Source organism: Schistocerca cancellata, chromosome 1 (genome assembly GCF_023864275.1).
Source record: "Schistocerca cancellata isolate TAMUIC-IGC-003103 chromosome 1, iqSchCanc2.1, whole genome shotgun sequence".
NCBI lineage: Eukaryota > Metazoa > Arthropoda > Insecta > Orthoptera > Acrididae > Schistocerca > Schistocerca cancellata.
This window is the reverse complement of record NC_064626.1, coordinates 1,136,709,801-1,136,726,948: the sequence shown is the minus strand read 5'-3', so window position 1 is coordinate 1,136,726,948 and position 17,148 is coordinate 1,136,709,801. Positions and strand designations below refer to the sequence as shown.

The following is a 17,148-nucleotide window of genomic DNA, read 5'->3' as shown; positions in this document are numbered from 1 at the left end:
GCAGAACATACAGGGTGTTTCAAAAATGACCGGTATATTTGAAACGGCAATAAAAACTAAACGAGCAGCGATAGAAATACACCGTTTGTTGCAATATGCTTGGGACACCAGTACAGGCGGACAAGCTTTCGAAATTACAGTAGTTATAATTTTCAACAACAGATGGCGCTGCAAGTGATGTGAAAGATATAGAAGACAACGCAGTCTGTGGGTGCGCCATTCTGTACGTCGTCTTTCTGCTATAAGCGTGTGCTGTTCACAACGTGCAAGTGTGCTGTAGACAACATGGTTTATTCCTTAGAACAGAGGATTTTTCTGGTGTTGGAATTCCACCGCCTAGAACACAGTGTTGTTGCAACAAGACGAAGTTTTCAACGGAGGTTTAATGTAACGAAAGGATCGAAAAGCGATACAATAAAGGATCTGTTTGAAAAATTTCAACGGACTGGGAACGTGACGGATGAACGTGCTGGAAAGGTAGGGCGACCGCGTACGGCAACCACAGACGGCAATGCGCAGCTAGTGCAGCAGGTGATCCAACAGCGGCCTCGGGTTTCCGTTCGCCGTGTTGCAGCTGCGGTCCAAATGACGCCAACGTCCACGTATCGTCTCATGCGCCAGAGTTTACACCTCTATCCATACAAAATTCAAACGCGGCAACCCCTCAGCGCCGCTACCATTGCTGCACGAGAGACATTCGCTAACGATATAGTGCACAGGATTGATGACGGCGATATGCATGTGGGCAGCATTTGGTTTACTGACGAAGCTTATTTTTACCTGGACGGCTTCGTCAATAAACAGAACTGGCGCATATGGGGAACCGAAAAGCCCCATGTTGCAGTCCCATCGTCCCTGCATCCTCAAAAAGTACTGGTCTGGGCCGCCATTTCTTCCAAAGGAATCATTGGCCCATTTTTCAGATCCGAAACGATTACTGCATCACGCTATCTGGACATTCTTCGTGAATTTGTGGCGGTACAAACTGCCTTAGACGACACTGCGAACACCTCGTGGTTTATGCAAGATGGTGCCCGGCCACATCGCACGGCCGACGTCTTTAATTTCCTGAATGAATATTTCGATGATCGTGTGATTGCTTTGGGCTATCCGAAACATACAGGAGGCGGCGTGGATTGGCCTCCCTATTCGCCAGACATGAACCCCTGTGACTTCTTTCTGTGGGGACACTTGAAAGACCAGGTGTACCGCCAGAATCCAGAAACAATTGAACAGCTGAAGCAGTACATCTCATCTGCATGTGAAGCCATTGCGCCAGACACGTTGTCAAAGGTTTCGGGTAATTTCATTCAGAGACTACGCCATATTATTGCTACGCATGGCGGATATGTGGAAAATATCGTACTATAGAGTTTCCCAGACCGCAGCGCCATCTGTTGTTGAAAATTGTAACTACTGTAATTTCGAAAGTTTGTCTGCCTGAAAATGTACTGTTGACCCAAGCATATTGCAACAAACGGTGTGTTTCTATCGCTGCTCGTTTAGTTTTTATTGCCGTTTCAAATATACCGGTCATTTTTGAAACACCCTGTACTAATGTACAAGTCATGTGAATATGAAAGTCCTATCTCTAGCCGTTCACAGAGTGCCGTTTTTCTCAACATATAAACGAAAGTCGTTCAATAGGTAATGACCCACATTTTTCCCTCAGAACATATTTATTGTTAAGAGTCAGAATTTGGTGGTAATATGCACCAGCATGTCTTCTCCATGTCCTATTTTTCTTCATAGACTCCATCATGTTCTATGGTTGTACGCCAACGTAGGGGAAGGGCATGTATTCCCTGCTGGTAAAAGCTCTTGTCCTGTAGGTGTAGCCATGTTTTCACTGCATGACTCACACTCTCGTCACCTTCAAAGTTTGTTCCCTATAGAGAATCTTTAAGCAGCCAAAAGAGGTGGAAGACAGAGGGCGCCAGGTCTGGACTGAAGGGTGGATGAGGCAATGATGTCCAACCCAATTTGGCAACATGCCCCCAGGTTCTCAGATTTGTGTGTGGGCGTATCATGTTGGAGCAAAATTTCTGCTGGATTTTTGTCCGATCGAACACGTCGGAAACGGTTCTTGAGTTTGGGTCTTCACGTATGCCTCTGAATTGAAGGTTGACCCTCTTGGCATCACATCCACGAGAATGACGCCATCACATTCCCAGAAGACTGTCACCATGACTTTTTCGGCAGAGGGATTGTCTTGAATTTCTTCTTTTGTGGTGAATGAGGATTATGCCACTCCATAGACTGCCTTTTTGTTTCCGGCGGAAAGTGCACCCAGCTTTCGACACCCGTAACTATCCGTGACAGAAAGGCCTCTCCGCCGGTCTCAAACGCTCCAACAATTCAGGTGACATGGCCTTTCCTTGAATCTTGTGGTCCGCTGTGAGCATTCGTGGAACCCATCGTGAGCATCTCTTTGCACTCTTTGAATATTCTAGAGTCTCGATCATTGCAGACGCACTTCCAATGCTGACCGACAACTGTAGAGCCAATTGTCGAGTTTTGATGCGCCGGTCGGCTCGAATAATTGCATCCGCTCGACTCAGCATGACTGGAGCTGTGGCGGTGACAGGACGCCCCGAGCATGTCTGATCATGGAGCACTGTTTCTGCATTTCATGAGGCTTTAACTTTCTTTACCCATCGCCCAACTGCGTTCCTATTAACTGCAGCATCGCCATACACTGCACACAAACATTTATGGATTTACACACACAAGAATTCAATAACAGCACGCTGCTTGTAACGTGAGTCGTATGTAGACGCCATTTTGACGCTGTACTACGGCTCTGCCATCTGCCAGAACGGTTCGAAACTACACCGGCGGACGGAACAAACATCAAATGTGAAGCACCAACAAGAACGTTTGTCTATGTATTAATGGCTTTTTTTAAAAAAAATGTGGGGCATTATTTATTGGGCGACCCTCGTATATAACAGATTGACAAATAAACATAGTGAAAATTCAAATAAACAATATTATTTCCTGCTAAGGCACTTTACATTACACTTAAATAAAATATTTAATTTGACCTGTACTATGTCTTGTCTGTCAGGCAGACTTTCCTTTGGCAAATTACTGTACATTACACTGCTGAAGGCAGTTCTTCCTTTACCTGCAAATATTCAGTCCAGGCTGATGGCCAAGTAACACACACTTATATCCTAAACACAATACAAATGTCATATGAAAATGATTTATGAAACACTTACTACTCTAAACTTATATCTACAATGTGCAACTTACAACTACTGTGTATACTTAAGTCTCTGCAGGGGTACAAAGCTGTTACATTAATTTTCTTGGTGTCTGCTAGCAGGTAGCTTCACTCGTGTGGTATTCTTATTCTCCTGCATAGCCCTCCGTGTAGCAATGGGCACTTCTTGTTTCTATGGTGCATAATAGATGACTTTGGGCGAGTCCTTACCAACACTAAATCTTTTACTTTGAATGATAGCGCATTCCTCACACCACGGCCACATTTTAATTTGCTACCTTGAGCACATTTCAATCTCTGTTCATTGGATTTTCTGTCTTTGGTAAGAGAGATAATGGAACAATCAATTCGTTTCTTTCCTCCCCACCTATTAACACATCAGCTGGTGAGTTCCCAGTCGCGTTTTGCAGTAGATTATTACGAATCTTCTCGAAGATTAACACATAATCCGCCCACTTAGAGCGCTGATTGGATATGTAGGTGCTTATAAATGTAATAAATTCCTTAAAAACTCTCTTCACCAGACTTTCTTCTGGGTGGAACAGTACTATTAATAACTGCTTAATTCCCCGTTCCCTGAGGAATTGTTTCCATCTGCAAACCAGTAACATAAGCAGCATTGTCAGACACTACAGCCTGAGGTTTGCCTACTTTGGAAATATAGTCCTTTATCATATTTAAAATTATGCGATATTATACTGATCCATGGGGAGACTCACCTCAGTTGCAGCTCAGACCCGAAGGCCGTATTCACAGCATTTTCCAACGTGACGTCTACCTTTCGCGCATGCATTTAAACGTACAGAGATATGTTTAAGAACCCGTGGGAGCTTTTCATGTACAATGTGTTGTGGAAATACCAATCCGTAACGCACACGATGTCGCCCGGAACGCTACTGAGTATTGTGGATCACATCCCATGCCCTGTAAGCATAACTTGAATGGAAATAGCGCTTAGGTACAATGTAGTATAAAAGAATGTTTTATCGTACTATTGCATTTAGGTTCCAGTATTATTTATACCTATAATAATAATAATAATAAATAATAGTAATGCTATTATGGTCATTATTATTAAAATATGAAAATCACTTGATCTTACCGAGTAATATTTATTTATTGTCGTAATAGGGACAAAGAAGAGCATCCGCGAACCCGGGGAATATCGAGGTGTTCGGTACAAAGGATTCTGGAGAAACGAAAATAGCATCCATTTAAGCTGCATCTACACCAACAGCTATATGGAAACGTTTTCCAAAATCGGGTATCGTTCTGCAGACGTTTCGTGTACAAAGCAGCATTAAATCTGGATTTCATCAGGCAGAGTTTATGGGGAGATGAATGCTATTTCGCAAATGAAAACCACTGTCAATAAACACAATCAACATTACTGGGCTGCTGCAAATCCTCACTGGTTATGACCACATCACATACAAGCGCACTGGGATCTTTACGTATGGTGTGGCATTCTAGGAGATCATATCAATAGACGAGTTTATTTGTCTCCCAGAATGACTGTCGGCTACATTTGCAATTCCTACAGAGTGAGCGGAATCTGGGACATCTCCTAGAAGATGTCCCACTTCACTCAAATGGTTCAAATGGCTCTGAGCACTAAGGGACTTAACTTCTAAGGTCATCAGTCCCCTAGAACTTAGAACTAATTAAACCTAACTAACCTAAGGACATCACACACATCCATGCCCGAGGCAGGATTCGAACCTGCGACCGTAGCGGTCGCGCGGTTCCAGACTGTAGCGCCTAGAACCGCTCGGCCACTACGCCACTTCACTCAGCTATGTGGCACGGGTTTCAGCACGATGGCGCACCACCCCCAGTATTGTACAGGGCTCTCAAAAATGTCTACCCCGAATGGTGGAGAGGTCATGGTGGTTGCATTCGATGGTCAGCAAGATCGCCCGCAGAAATATTAGGAGATGCCCATGCTAATACCGAGAGACTTCCATCAATGCTTCCAACAAGCCGGACATGCATTTGAATATTTGTATTATGATTAATGCAATTATAAATATCTGTCAGTCTATAATATACGAGGGTAATCCAAAAAGTAAAGTCTCCTTTTTTTATGTACAGAACTCTGTTTGTGTGGCAGTTGGTTATGATGTGTGCTTCACGCGCTGTGTGTAAACATAAGCACGCCGCGCTGAGGCGCCCAGTCTTGGCTAGGCAGCCGTTGAGAATGGTGCTCCCGTTGGGTGTTACCGCCAAGTCCGAATTGCGTACAGTTATTCGGTTTTTGAACACAAAGGGGCACTGCGCCGATTGAAATCCCTAGCCAATTGACGGAAGTGTACGGTGAGTCGTGCATGGATGTCAAAAATGTTCGTAAGTGGTGTAGAGTGTTCGCAGCTGGTAGGACCGAAATTCACGAGCGGGAGACCGTCAATATCTTAGGAGTCAGTGTTGAAGGTTGAGCAAAGCATGCGTGAAGATCGGCGGATCACCCTGGATGATGTCTGACAGGTACTGTGAGACTCAGAAAAAATTCAAACGGGTAATTCAGAACCGGAGAAGAGGGATGTTGAGCAAGGGCGTAGACATTCTCCATGACAACGCTGGCCCACACATTGCTCGGCAAACCGTTGCTCTCCTGCAACAGTTTCAGTGGAGCATAATTACCCACCCACCCTATAGTCCTGACTTAGCGCCCAGTGACTATCACCTGTTCCCTAAGTTAAAAGAACATTTGTCCGGAAAGCGATTTAGCTCCGACGACGAGGTGAAAGGAGCATGGCGGCGAGCTGGTATGACATGGGCATACAAAAACTGCCACAGCGTCCACAAAAAGGCATCGACAGAAATGGTGATTAGGTCGAAAAATAGATGTAAACTGATGTAAACCGTTGTAGAAATAAACAGGTCTATGTACTTTTAAAAAAATGATCTTAGTTTTGGAATTACCCTCGTAGATTTAAAGGAACATCGTTTACGATGTTGATTAAATTCATTGTTTTTTATTGCAATCAAAGATATTGCCAATTGTGAAATACAAATTGGTGAATTATGTGTTGTTAATAAACTAGCTGTCATATGTTGCTACACCTTCAAACAGGTAATTGAAATGCCTTGGCCTTTGTGTGTATTGTTTTGGGTAGGGACAATCATTCTTCTACACAGACAAATTTCTCACGCCCACGAATCGAATCCGACACCTCTCCTACAGCAAGTAAATTTTCTAGTGATGAGCTATAGGGCCAGTTATATCCGTCAAGTATATGTTTTCAAGCGCTGGTCTTACGTTTAGCAAGGTCACCTCTCTGTTGGTGTGGAGTCCCCTTTACTGTTCTGCTTAGGCAAACCTTTCTGCGTCTATGGTATCCGGGATTAACTAACATCAATGGAGGCCTGCGTGCGTGGGCCATCTGGTAAACTTCTGGACCCACAAGTGAGGCACGCTAATTTTATGGTGCCTCGAGACTGAAAATTATTTTTGTTTTTATAAATAACTACTTTTATGGTTTTCTCTGAATAAATCCAAATGTTGTTTGGAAATTAGCTCGTAATATATTGCATGGGTACCGAGCCTAGCACTTTCGTTTGCGACGTAGATTAAAGGACAATTATTAGCCACATTTATTTTAATAATCGTGAATAGAGCTTTGCATCTAATTATTGTGATTGTGTGGCGTAAATACTGTTATAAGCAGTGCCCAAGAAAAAAACAATCTCATGACGATAAGCATCTGTAGCTACGTCTACGTAAAGTACCTATACTGTGCATCAGTAAAATACTATCGTTGTAAATACAATGAAGAGCCAAAACTGATACACTTACCTAATACCGCGTAGGGCCCCCGCAAGGACGCAGAAGTGACGCAACGCGATGCGGCGTGGACTCACATAATGTCTGAAGTAGTGCTGGAGAGAATTGACACCATGAATACTGCAGGGCTGTCCATTTTTCCATAAGAGTACGACGGGCTGGAGAGCTCTTCAGAACAGGACTTAGCAAGGCACCCCAGACATACTCAATAATGTTCATGTCTGGGGAGTCTGGTGGCCAGCGGAGGTGTTTAAACTCAGAAGAGTGTTCCTGGAGCCACTCTGTAGCAATTCTGGACGTCTGGGGTGTCATATTTTCCTGCTGAAATGTCCAAGTCCGTCGGAATGCACAATGGACATAATGGAAGCAGGTGATCAGACAGGATGCTTACGTACGTGTCACCCATCAGAGTCGTATCAGGACATATCACGGGTCCCATATCACTCCAACTGCACACGCCCCACACCATCACAGAGTCTCCACCAGCTTGAACAGTCCCCGCTAACATGCAGGGTCCATGGATTTATGAGGTTGTCTCCATACTCGTACACGTCCATCCATTCGATACAATTTGAAACGAGACTTGTCCGGCCAGGTAACACGTTCCCAGTCATCAAGTCAGTGTTGACGGTCCCAGGGAAGGCGTAAAGCTTTGTGTCGTACTGTCATCAAGGGTCATGAGTGGGCCTTCAGCTCCGAAAGCCCTTATCGACTATGTTTCGCCCTTATCGACTATGGTTCGCACGCTCACACTTGTTGCTGGCCCAGAAATGAAATCTGCAGCAATTTGCGGAAGAGTTGCACTTCTGTTATGTCGAACGATTCTCTTCCGTCGTCGTTGGTCCCGTTCTTGCAGGATCTTTCACCGGTCGCTGCGATGTCGGAGATTTGATGTTCTACCGGATTTCTGATATTCACACTACATTCGTGAAACGGTTATACGGGAAAAACCCCACTTCATCGCTACCTCGGACATGCTGTGTCCCATCCCTCGTGCGCCGACTACAACACCACTTTCAAACTCACTTAAATCTTGATGACCTGCCACTGTAGCAGCCGTAACCGATCTACACTACTGGCCATTAAAATTGGTACACCACGAAGATGACTTGCTACAGACGCGAAATTTAACCGACAGGAAGATCATGTGTGATAAGCAAACGATTAGCTTTTCAGAGCATTCACACAAGGTTGGCGCTGGTGGCGACACCTACGACGTGCTGACATGAGGAAAGTTTCCAACCGATTTCTCATACACAAACAGCAGTGGACCAGCGTTGCCTGGTGAAACGTTGTTGTGGTGCCTCGTGTAAGGAGGAGAAATGCGTACCATCACATTTCCAACTTTGATAAACGTCTTATTGTAGCCTATCGCGATTCCGGTTTATCGTATCGCGACATTGCTGCCCGCGTTGGTCGAGATCCAATGACTTCTAGCAGAATATGGAATCGATGGGCTCAGGAAGGTAATACGGAACGCCGTGCTGGATCCCAACGACCTCGCATCACTAGCATTTGAGATAACAGGCATCTTATCCGCATGGCTGTAACGGATCGTGCAGCCACGTCTCGATCCCTGAGACAACAGATGGGGACGTTTGCAAGACAACACCCATCTGCACGAACAGTTCGACGCCGTTTGCAGCAGCATGGACTATCAGCTCGGAGACCATGGCTGCAGTTACCCTTGACGCTGCATCACAGACAGGGGCGCCTGCGATGTTGTACTCAACGACGAACCTGGGTGCACGAATGGCAAAACGTCATTTTTTTCGGATAAATCCAGGTTCTGTTTACAGCATCATGATGGTTGCGTCCGTGTTTGGCGACATCGCGGTGAACACACATTGGAAGCGTATATCCGTCATCGCCATACTGGCGTATCACCTGGCGTGATGGTATGGGGTGCCATTGGTTACACGTCTCGGTCACCTCTTGTTCGCATTGACGGCCTTTGAACAGTGGACGTTACATTTCAGATGTGTTAGACCCGTGGCTCTACCCTTCATTCGATCCCTGCGAAACGCTACATTTCAGCAGGATAATGCACGACCGCATGTTGCAGGTCCTGTACGGGCCTTTCTGGATACGGAAAATGTTCGACTGCTGCCCTGGCCAGCACATTCTCCAGATCTCTCACCAACTGAAAACGTCTGGTCAATGATGGCCGAGCAACTGGCTCATCACAATACGCCAGTCACTACTCTTGATGAACTGTGGTATCGTGTTGAAGCTGTATCGGCAGCTGCGCCTATACACGCCATTCAAGCTGTGTTTGACTCAATGCCCATGCATATCAAGTCCGTTATTACGGCCAGAGGTGGTTGTTCTGGCTACTGATTTCTCAGGATCTACGCACCCAAACTGCGTGAAAATGTAATCACATGTCAGTTCTAGTATAGTATATTTGTCCAATGAATACCCGTTTATCATTTGCATTCCTTCTTGGTGTAGCAATTTTAATGGCCAGTAGTGTAATAACTGCGCTAGACACTTGCTGTCTTATATAGGCGTTACCGACAGCAGCGCCGTATTCTGCCAGTTTACATATCTCTGTATTTGAATACGAATGCCTATACCTGTTTCTTTGGCGCTTCAGTGTAGAAGGCATTGCTCGTGTGGAACTGAGGTTGCCCTTTCTCACTTGATATACCGGGAAGTGTGGGTGAAGGGAAACAGGCAGATTCCATATTTTTAGATTTCTGAAAAGCATTTGACAACAGTGTCCAACTGGAGACTCTCAGAGAAGGTACGAACATACGGAATAGGTTCCCGAATATGTGAGTGACTCGAAAACTCCTTAAGTAACAGAACCCAGTACATTGCCCTCGATGGCTAGTGTTCACCAGAGACAATATGCCCCAGCGGAGTGTGCTAGGAGCGCTATTATTGTCCATACACATATAATATATGGCAGACAGAATTGGCAGCAATCTGTTGTTGTTTGCTGATGGTACTGTGGTGTTCAGAAAGATGTCGAAGTTGAGTGGTAGTAGGAGGATATAAGATGACTTGGGAAAAATTTCTAGTTGGTGTGATGAGTGGCAGCTAGCTCCAAATGTATAAAAAGTGTACGTCAATGCGGATGAGTAGGAAACTCAAACCTTTAGTTTTCAGATACAGCTTTAGCATTAGTAATGTTCTGCTTGATACAGTCATGTCGTTTATATATCACAACATAACGCTGCAAAGCGATATGAAATGGAACAAACATGTGAGGCTTATGCTAGGGAATGCAAGTGGTCGACTTCAGTTCACTGAGAGAATTTTGGTGAAGTGCGGTTCGTCTGTAAAAGAGACCGCATGTAGAACGCTAGTGGGATCTATTCTTGAGTACTGCTCGAGTGTTTGGTATCTGCAATAGGTCAGAGTAAAAGAAGACATCGAAGCATTTCAGAGGTGGGCTGCTGGATTTGTTGCCAGCAGGTGCAAGTAACATGCAAGTATTACAGAGATGCTTCAGGAACTTAAATGGAAATACCTGGAGGGAAGGCGACATTTTTTTCGAGGAACAATACTGCGAAAATTTAGGAAACTGGCATTTAAATCTGATGCAGAACTATTGAACTGCCACCAATACATAAGGATCACGAATATAAGATATGAGAATTTAGGGCTCATATGGAAGCATATAGACAGTCGTCTTTCCCTCGCTTTCTTTTCGAATGGAACAGGTAAGCCAACGACTGTTAGTGGTACAGGGAACCCTATACCCTCCCTCTGTACGCCAGAGAGGAAAAGGGATTTGATGTCAAACACTTCCTTCCTGTATGTAAATTCAATATGTACAAGGACGATGCAAATTCGCTTCATCCCAACGCATGGATACCTCAGTTTGATTTGTCATTGCCACCATCGCCGCCACTATTCCTTGTGTGTACATTTAGAAGGTGGCATGGTGGCAAAGAGCCAACGGCCTTGCCGCAGTGGTAACACCGGTTCCCGTCAGATCACCGAAGTTAAGCGCTGTCAGTCCGGGCTAGCACTTGGATGGGTGACCATCCGGTCTGCCGAGCGCTGTTGGCAAGCGGGAAGCACTCGCCCTTGTGAGGCAAACTGAGGAGCTACTTGATTGAGAAGTAGCGGCTCTGGTCTCGTAAAGTGACATACGGCTGGGAGAGCGGTGTGCTGACGACATGCCCCTCCATATCCGCATCCTGTGACGCCTGTGGGATGAAACGGCGGCCAGTTGGTGCCTTCGCGCCTTCATGGCCTGTGCGGGAGGAGATAGCGGTTAAGATGAGTTCAGACTAACCTGCACGTCTTACAAGGAGTTTATGGAGGCGTTTCTTGTTATTTATTGGCGAAGAGAAAGAGATAGCAATATGTTGAGGTTTGGAAGCGTCAGGACAGAGGAGCAGTTTTTTGACACATTACTGCGAAAGCACCTGTGCCTAGACGTGCTCTTTAGCGGTAGCTAAATCATCAAATTCTGCTACACATACTTGCCAATTAGGCAGCTACAAGTATTGGCGGGTAAATGTGGCCATTATCTGGAGGCGTTTAAGAATGTCTTGTGTGATTCAGAACTTACATTTAACAAGAGTCTAGCACTCAAGAATAGGAGATAACAAGAGAATAACAATTATCACAATAACTTTTGTGGATCGCCGTGATGGGATAACAACAGAAGGGACAAAAGGAATAGACTGCTAGGAGGGGTGTTCCATTTAATCCTTAACCATCTAACAGAGGAGCAGGGAATTCCTACCAGCCAAACAATCAGTAACTGTTTGTAGCAAAATGGCAAGAGGCAGACCGGAATAGGTATCAGGTGAAAATAGTGTAGACCAGACCACCAAATCCGAGCGATAATAATCAAGTGGGACATCAAACACAGGAATGACTGGCGACAGATGCGGGAACATCTGTAAGAACACCCACAGAAGAAACTGGATTGAGCTATGCCGACGTACTAGGACATAGATGAAGTCGTTGAGGTGCGTAATGAAAATAGTAGTAATGCGGAAGACGAGCAAATTGGTGAATATGAAGAAAGTCATTTCTGCATGCTAGTTTGCATAGTAGAGTGGGCAGTGATGCGTTAGCAAAGTTAAATGGAAGGTCAGGATGCGAAGCATAAGAACGACAGTGATTGTGAGTCCTCCCCAGGCGAAGAAACTAAAGAAGTGGAAACACCAATCTTACATCATTGCAGACATTCGTACGAAGCTGAATAATGAACATTCTAGAATATGGGAGGCAAGGAAGGACAAATACAAGGGGTTGGTAACTATTTTTTGTAAATGGGTAAGAATGTTAGGAATAGGGTATACCAATTTTAACGTGTGGTTAGTTGTGGGGTATCAGTATATTTTTGTTTTTTATATCGAACTTCATGATAAGATAACAATTATATGTACTGACTTCTTTATGACAGTGTCAAGTGACCATTAATTTTGTTTTTCTGTAAAAATGCTTTGACATGTTATAGCGTTAGTTATGTGGGAGGTTATGATAGGTTTTCTCTCCAAATACAGCTGGTGTCGATTTTAAGAACGATGATGAGAATGAAGGAAGTGGTAGTGGATTTGTTGCAATGTAAGGGCTCTAACACGGACCGTAAAATGGATATACACATATGTATTACGGGGATTCCACAATGGAAGCACGAATCCGAGGGATAACTGAGAAATAATAGTGTGTTAAGAAAACTGGCACCTCTTAAGAGAATGGTATATGACGTGGGAAAGTTTCTGCTGATCAAGGTATCATGAGTTCTGCACAGTCCATGTTTTATTGGTTGGTCGTAGATGTTAGGAAACGTGGAATAATTTAGTGTGAAGCATTTCACTTCCACACCATGGCAGCGTTCGAATGAAGGAGATTATGAGGGGGTTATGAATCTATTTAGGGTACCAGCATGGTATACCTGCTCTGATACAGAGTGCTTGGTGTCTATGCCATGGAAGCATTTGGACGAGGGGTTTTTGAGGAAGGCAAATGTGTATTTTTGTCAAGTCCAAGGGCGAGAGGACTAAAAAATTGGGTAATGATGTTTGTATTTAGGGCGTTCAGCGCGGGATACCTAAATCCATATTAGCAGGAAGTTGGAGACATTTAGTTTACATATTTGTTTAAGGAGCACGGAAGGTGCAGGAAGGTAGGGATCAGAAGGGTCAACCTGAAACCACGATTGCGTGAAGTGAACACCTGAGAGTTCGACGCCCACCAGTCGACAACCACATTTCAAAGACACGGAACGTTAATTTAATTAAGGTGCCACTTTCTTAATAAATATTTCGTTTATACCCCAGCATGAGTAAAGGCGGACTAATTCAAGGAGATTAAGGACACGACAAGGAGGATACATCAAGAAGGACATCGTTAGAGGGGATTCAAAATCATTCTAACGAAGCACGAAACTTAATCACGTAAGTGCATGGACAAGTTATGAAGGTTTATATCAATCTGAAGCTAAGTAAATATTTTGGTACACACATTTAATAACAATGACTACACCTTAAAAATATGTACGTTTTCTTTTGTTTTCGTTTTTGGAAATGTCGTCCACAGATTCGAGCGATGTACAGATGGAGCGTAATACCAGAAAATATGAATGTTTCAGAGGACTGTGGTAACTGGCTGGAAGTCTGTAAGTATTACATTCATGGCTGTAGCTTTCAGCAATTGTAGTATTATTTTTCCCGAGGGCATGCTACTTTACTGTATGGTTAAATGATAACGGCGTCCTCTTGGGTAAATTATTCCGGAGGTAAAATAGTCCCACATTCGGATCTCCGGGCGAGGACTACTCAGGAGAACGTCGTTATCAGGAGAAATAAAACTGGCGTTCTACGGATCGGAGCGCGGAATGTCAGATCCCTTAATCGGGAAGATATGTTAGAAAATTTAAAAAGGGAAATGGATAGGTAAAAGTTAGATATAGTGGGAATTAGTGAAGTTCGGTGGCAGGAGGAACAAGACTTCTGGTCAGGTCAATACAGAGTTATAAATACAAAATCAAAAAAATGGTTCAAATGGCTCTGAGCACTATGGGACTTAACATCTATGGTCATCAGTCCCCTAGAACTTAGAACTACTTAAACCTAAGCAACCTAAGGACATCACACACATCCATGCCCGAGGCAGGATTCGAACCTGCGACCGTAGCAGTCGCGCGGCTCCGGGCTGAGCGCCTAGAACCGCTAGACCACCGCGGCCGGCAATACAAAATCAAATAGGGGTAATGCTGGAGTAGGTTTAATAATGAATAAAAAATATAAGTGCGGGTAAGCTACTACAAACAGCACAGTGAAAGCATTATTGTGGCCAAGATAGACACGAAGCCCACGCCTATCACAGTAGCACAAGTTTATATGCCAACTAGCACCGCAGATGACGAAGAGATTGATGAAATGTATGATGAGATAAAAGAAATTATTCAGATAGTGAAGGGAGACGAAAATTTAATAGTTGTGGGTGACTGGAATTCGGTAGTAGGAAAAGGAAGAGAAGGAAACGTAGTAGGTGAATATGGAATGGGGGTAAGAAATGAAAGAGAAAGCCGCCTGGTAGAATTTTGCACAGAGCATAACTTAATCATAGCTAACACTTGGTTCAAGAATCATGAAAGAAAGTTGTATACGTGAAAGAGGCCTGGAGATACAGAAAGGTTCCAGATAGATTATATAATGGTAAGACAGAGATTTAGGAACCAGGTGTTAAATTGTAAGACATTTCCAGGGGCAGATGTGGACTCTGACTACAATCTATTGGTTTTGAACTGTAGATTAAAACTGAAGAAACTGCAAAAAGGTGGGAATTTAAGGAGATGGAACCTGGATAAACTGACAGAGCTAGAGGTTGTAAAGATTTTCAGGGAGAGCGAAAGGGAACGATTGACAGGAATGGGGGAAAGAAATACAGTAGAAGAAGAATGGGCAGCTTTGAGGGATGAAATAGTGAAGGCAGCAGAGGATCAAGTATGTAAAAAGATGAGGGCTATTAGAAATCCTTGCGTAACAGAAGAAATACTGAATTTAATTGATGAAAGGAGAAAATATAAAAGTGCAGTAAATGAAGCAGACAAAAAGGAATACAAACGTCTCAAAAATGAGATCGACAGGAAGTGCAAAATGGCTAAGCAGGGATGGATAGAGGACAAATGTAAGGATGTAGAGGCATATCTCACTAGGGGTAAGGTACATACTGCCTACAGGAAAATTAAAGACACCTTTGGAGAAAAGAGAACTACTTGTATGAATATCAAGACCTCAGATGGAAACCCAGTTCTAAGCAAAGAAAGGAAAGCAGAAAGATGGAAGGAGTATATAGAGGGACTATACAAGGGCGATGTACTTGAGGACATTATTATGGAAATGGAAGAGGATGTAGATGAAGATGACATGGGAGATATGATACTGCGTGAAGAGTTTGACAGAGCACTGAAAGACCTAAGTCGAAACAAGGCCGCGGGATTAGACAACATTCCATTAGAACTACTGAAAAAACTCTACCACCTGGTGAGCTGGATGTGAGACTGGCGAAATACCCTCATACTTCAAGAATAATATAATAATTCCAATCCCAAAGATTGCAGGTGTTGACAGATGTGAAAATTACCGAACTATCAATTTGATAAATCACGGTTGCAAAATATTAACGCGAATTCTTTACAGACGAATGGAATAACTGGGACAATCCGACCTCAGGGAAGATGAGTTTGGATTCCGTAGAAATATTGGAACACGTGAGGCAATACTGACCCTACGACTTACCTCAGAAGAAAGGTTAAGGGAAGACAAACTTACGTTTCTAGCATTTGTAGACTTAGATAAAGCTTTTGACAATGTTGACTGGAATATTCTCTTTCAAATTCTGTAGGTGACAGGAGTAAAATACACGGAGCGAAAGGCTATTCACAATTTGTACAGAAACCAGATGGCAGTTACAAGAGTTGAGGGGCAGTGGTTGGAAAGGGAGTGGGACAGGGTTGTAGCTTCTCCCCAATGTTATTCAGTCTGTTTATTGAGCAAGCAGTAAAGGAAACGTAAGAAAAATTCGGAGTAGGTATTAAGATCCATGGAGAAGAAATAAAAACTTTGAGGTTCGCCGATGACATTGTAACTCGGTCAGAGACAGCAAAGGACCTGGAAGAGCAGTTGAACGGAATGGACAGTGTCTTGAAAGGAGGATATAAGATGAACATCAACAAAAGCGAAATGCGGATAATGGAATGTAGTCAAATTAAGTCGGGTGATGCTGAGGGAATTGGATTACGAAATGCGACACTTAAGGTAGTAAATGAGTTTTGCTATTTGGGGAGCAAAATAACCAATGATGGACGAAGTAGAGAGGATATAAAATGTAGACTGGCAATGGCAAGGAAATCGTTTGTGAAGAAGAGAAATTTGTTAACATCGAGTATAGATTTAAGGGTCAGGAAGTCGTTTCTGAAAATATTTGTATGGAGTGTAGCCACGTATGGAAGTGATACATGGACGATAAGTAACGTAACTTCCGGGCAGATTAATACTGTGTGCCGGGCCGAGACTCGAACTCGGGACCTTTGCCTTTTGCGGGCAAGTGTTCTACCAACTGAGCTACCCAAGCACGACTCACACCCCGCCCTCACAGCTTTACATCTGCCAGTACTGCGTCTCCTACCTTCCAAACTTTACAGAAGCTCTCATGCGAACCTTGCAGAACTAGCACTCCTGAAAGAAAGGATACTGCGGAGACATGGGTTAGCCACAGCCTGGGGGGTGTTTCCAGAATGAGATTTTCACTCTGCAGCGGAGTGTGCGCTAATATGAAACTTCCTGGCAGATTAGAACTGAGGGCCGGGCCGAGACTCGAAGTCGGGACCTTTACCTTTTGCGGGCAAGTGCTCTACCAACTGAGATACCTAAGCACGACTCACGCCCCGTCCTCACAGCTTTACTTCTGCCAGTACCTCGTCTCCTACCTTCCAAACTTTACAGAAACTCTCCTGCGAACCTTGCAGAACTAGCACTCCTGAAAGAAAGGATACTGCAGAGGTATGGCTTAGCCACAGCCTGGGGGATGTTTCCAGAATGAGATTTTCACTCTGCAGCGGAGCAGGAGAGCTTCTGTGAAGTTAGGAAGGTAGGAGACGAGGTACTGGCAGAAGTAAAGCTGTGAGGACGGGGCGTGATTTGTGCTTGGG

General features: G+C 44.1%; 1 pseudogene; it reads left to right on the top strand.

Annotated features, from left to right (window-relative positions):
• The first annotated feature begins 10,924 nt into the window (after positions 1-10,924).
• Positions 10,925-11,042, top strand: LOC126098076 (5S ribosomal RNA; annotated as a pseudogene).
• Positions 11,043-17,148: the final 6,106 nt, after the last annotated feature.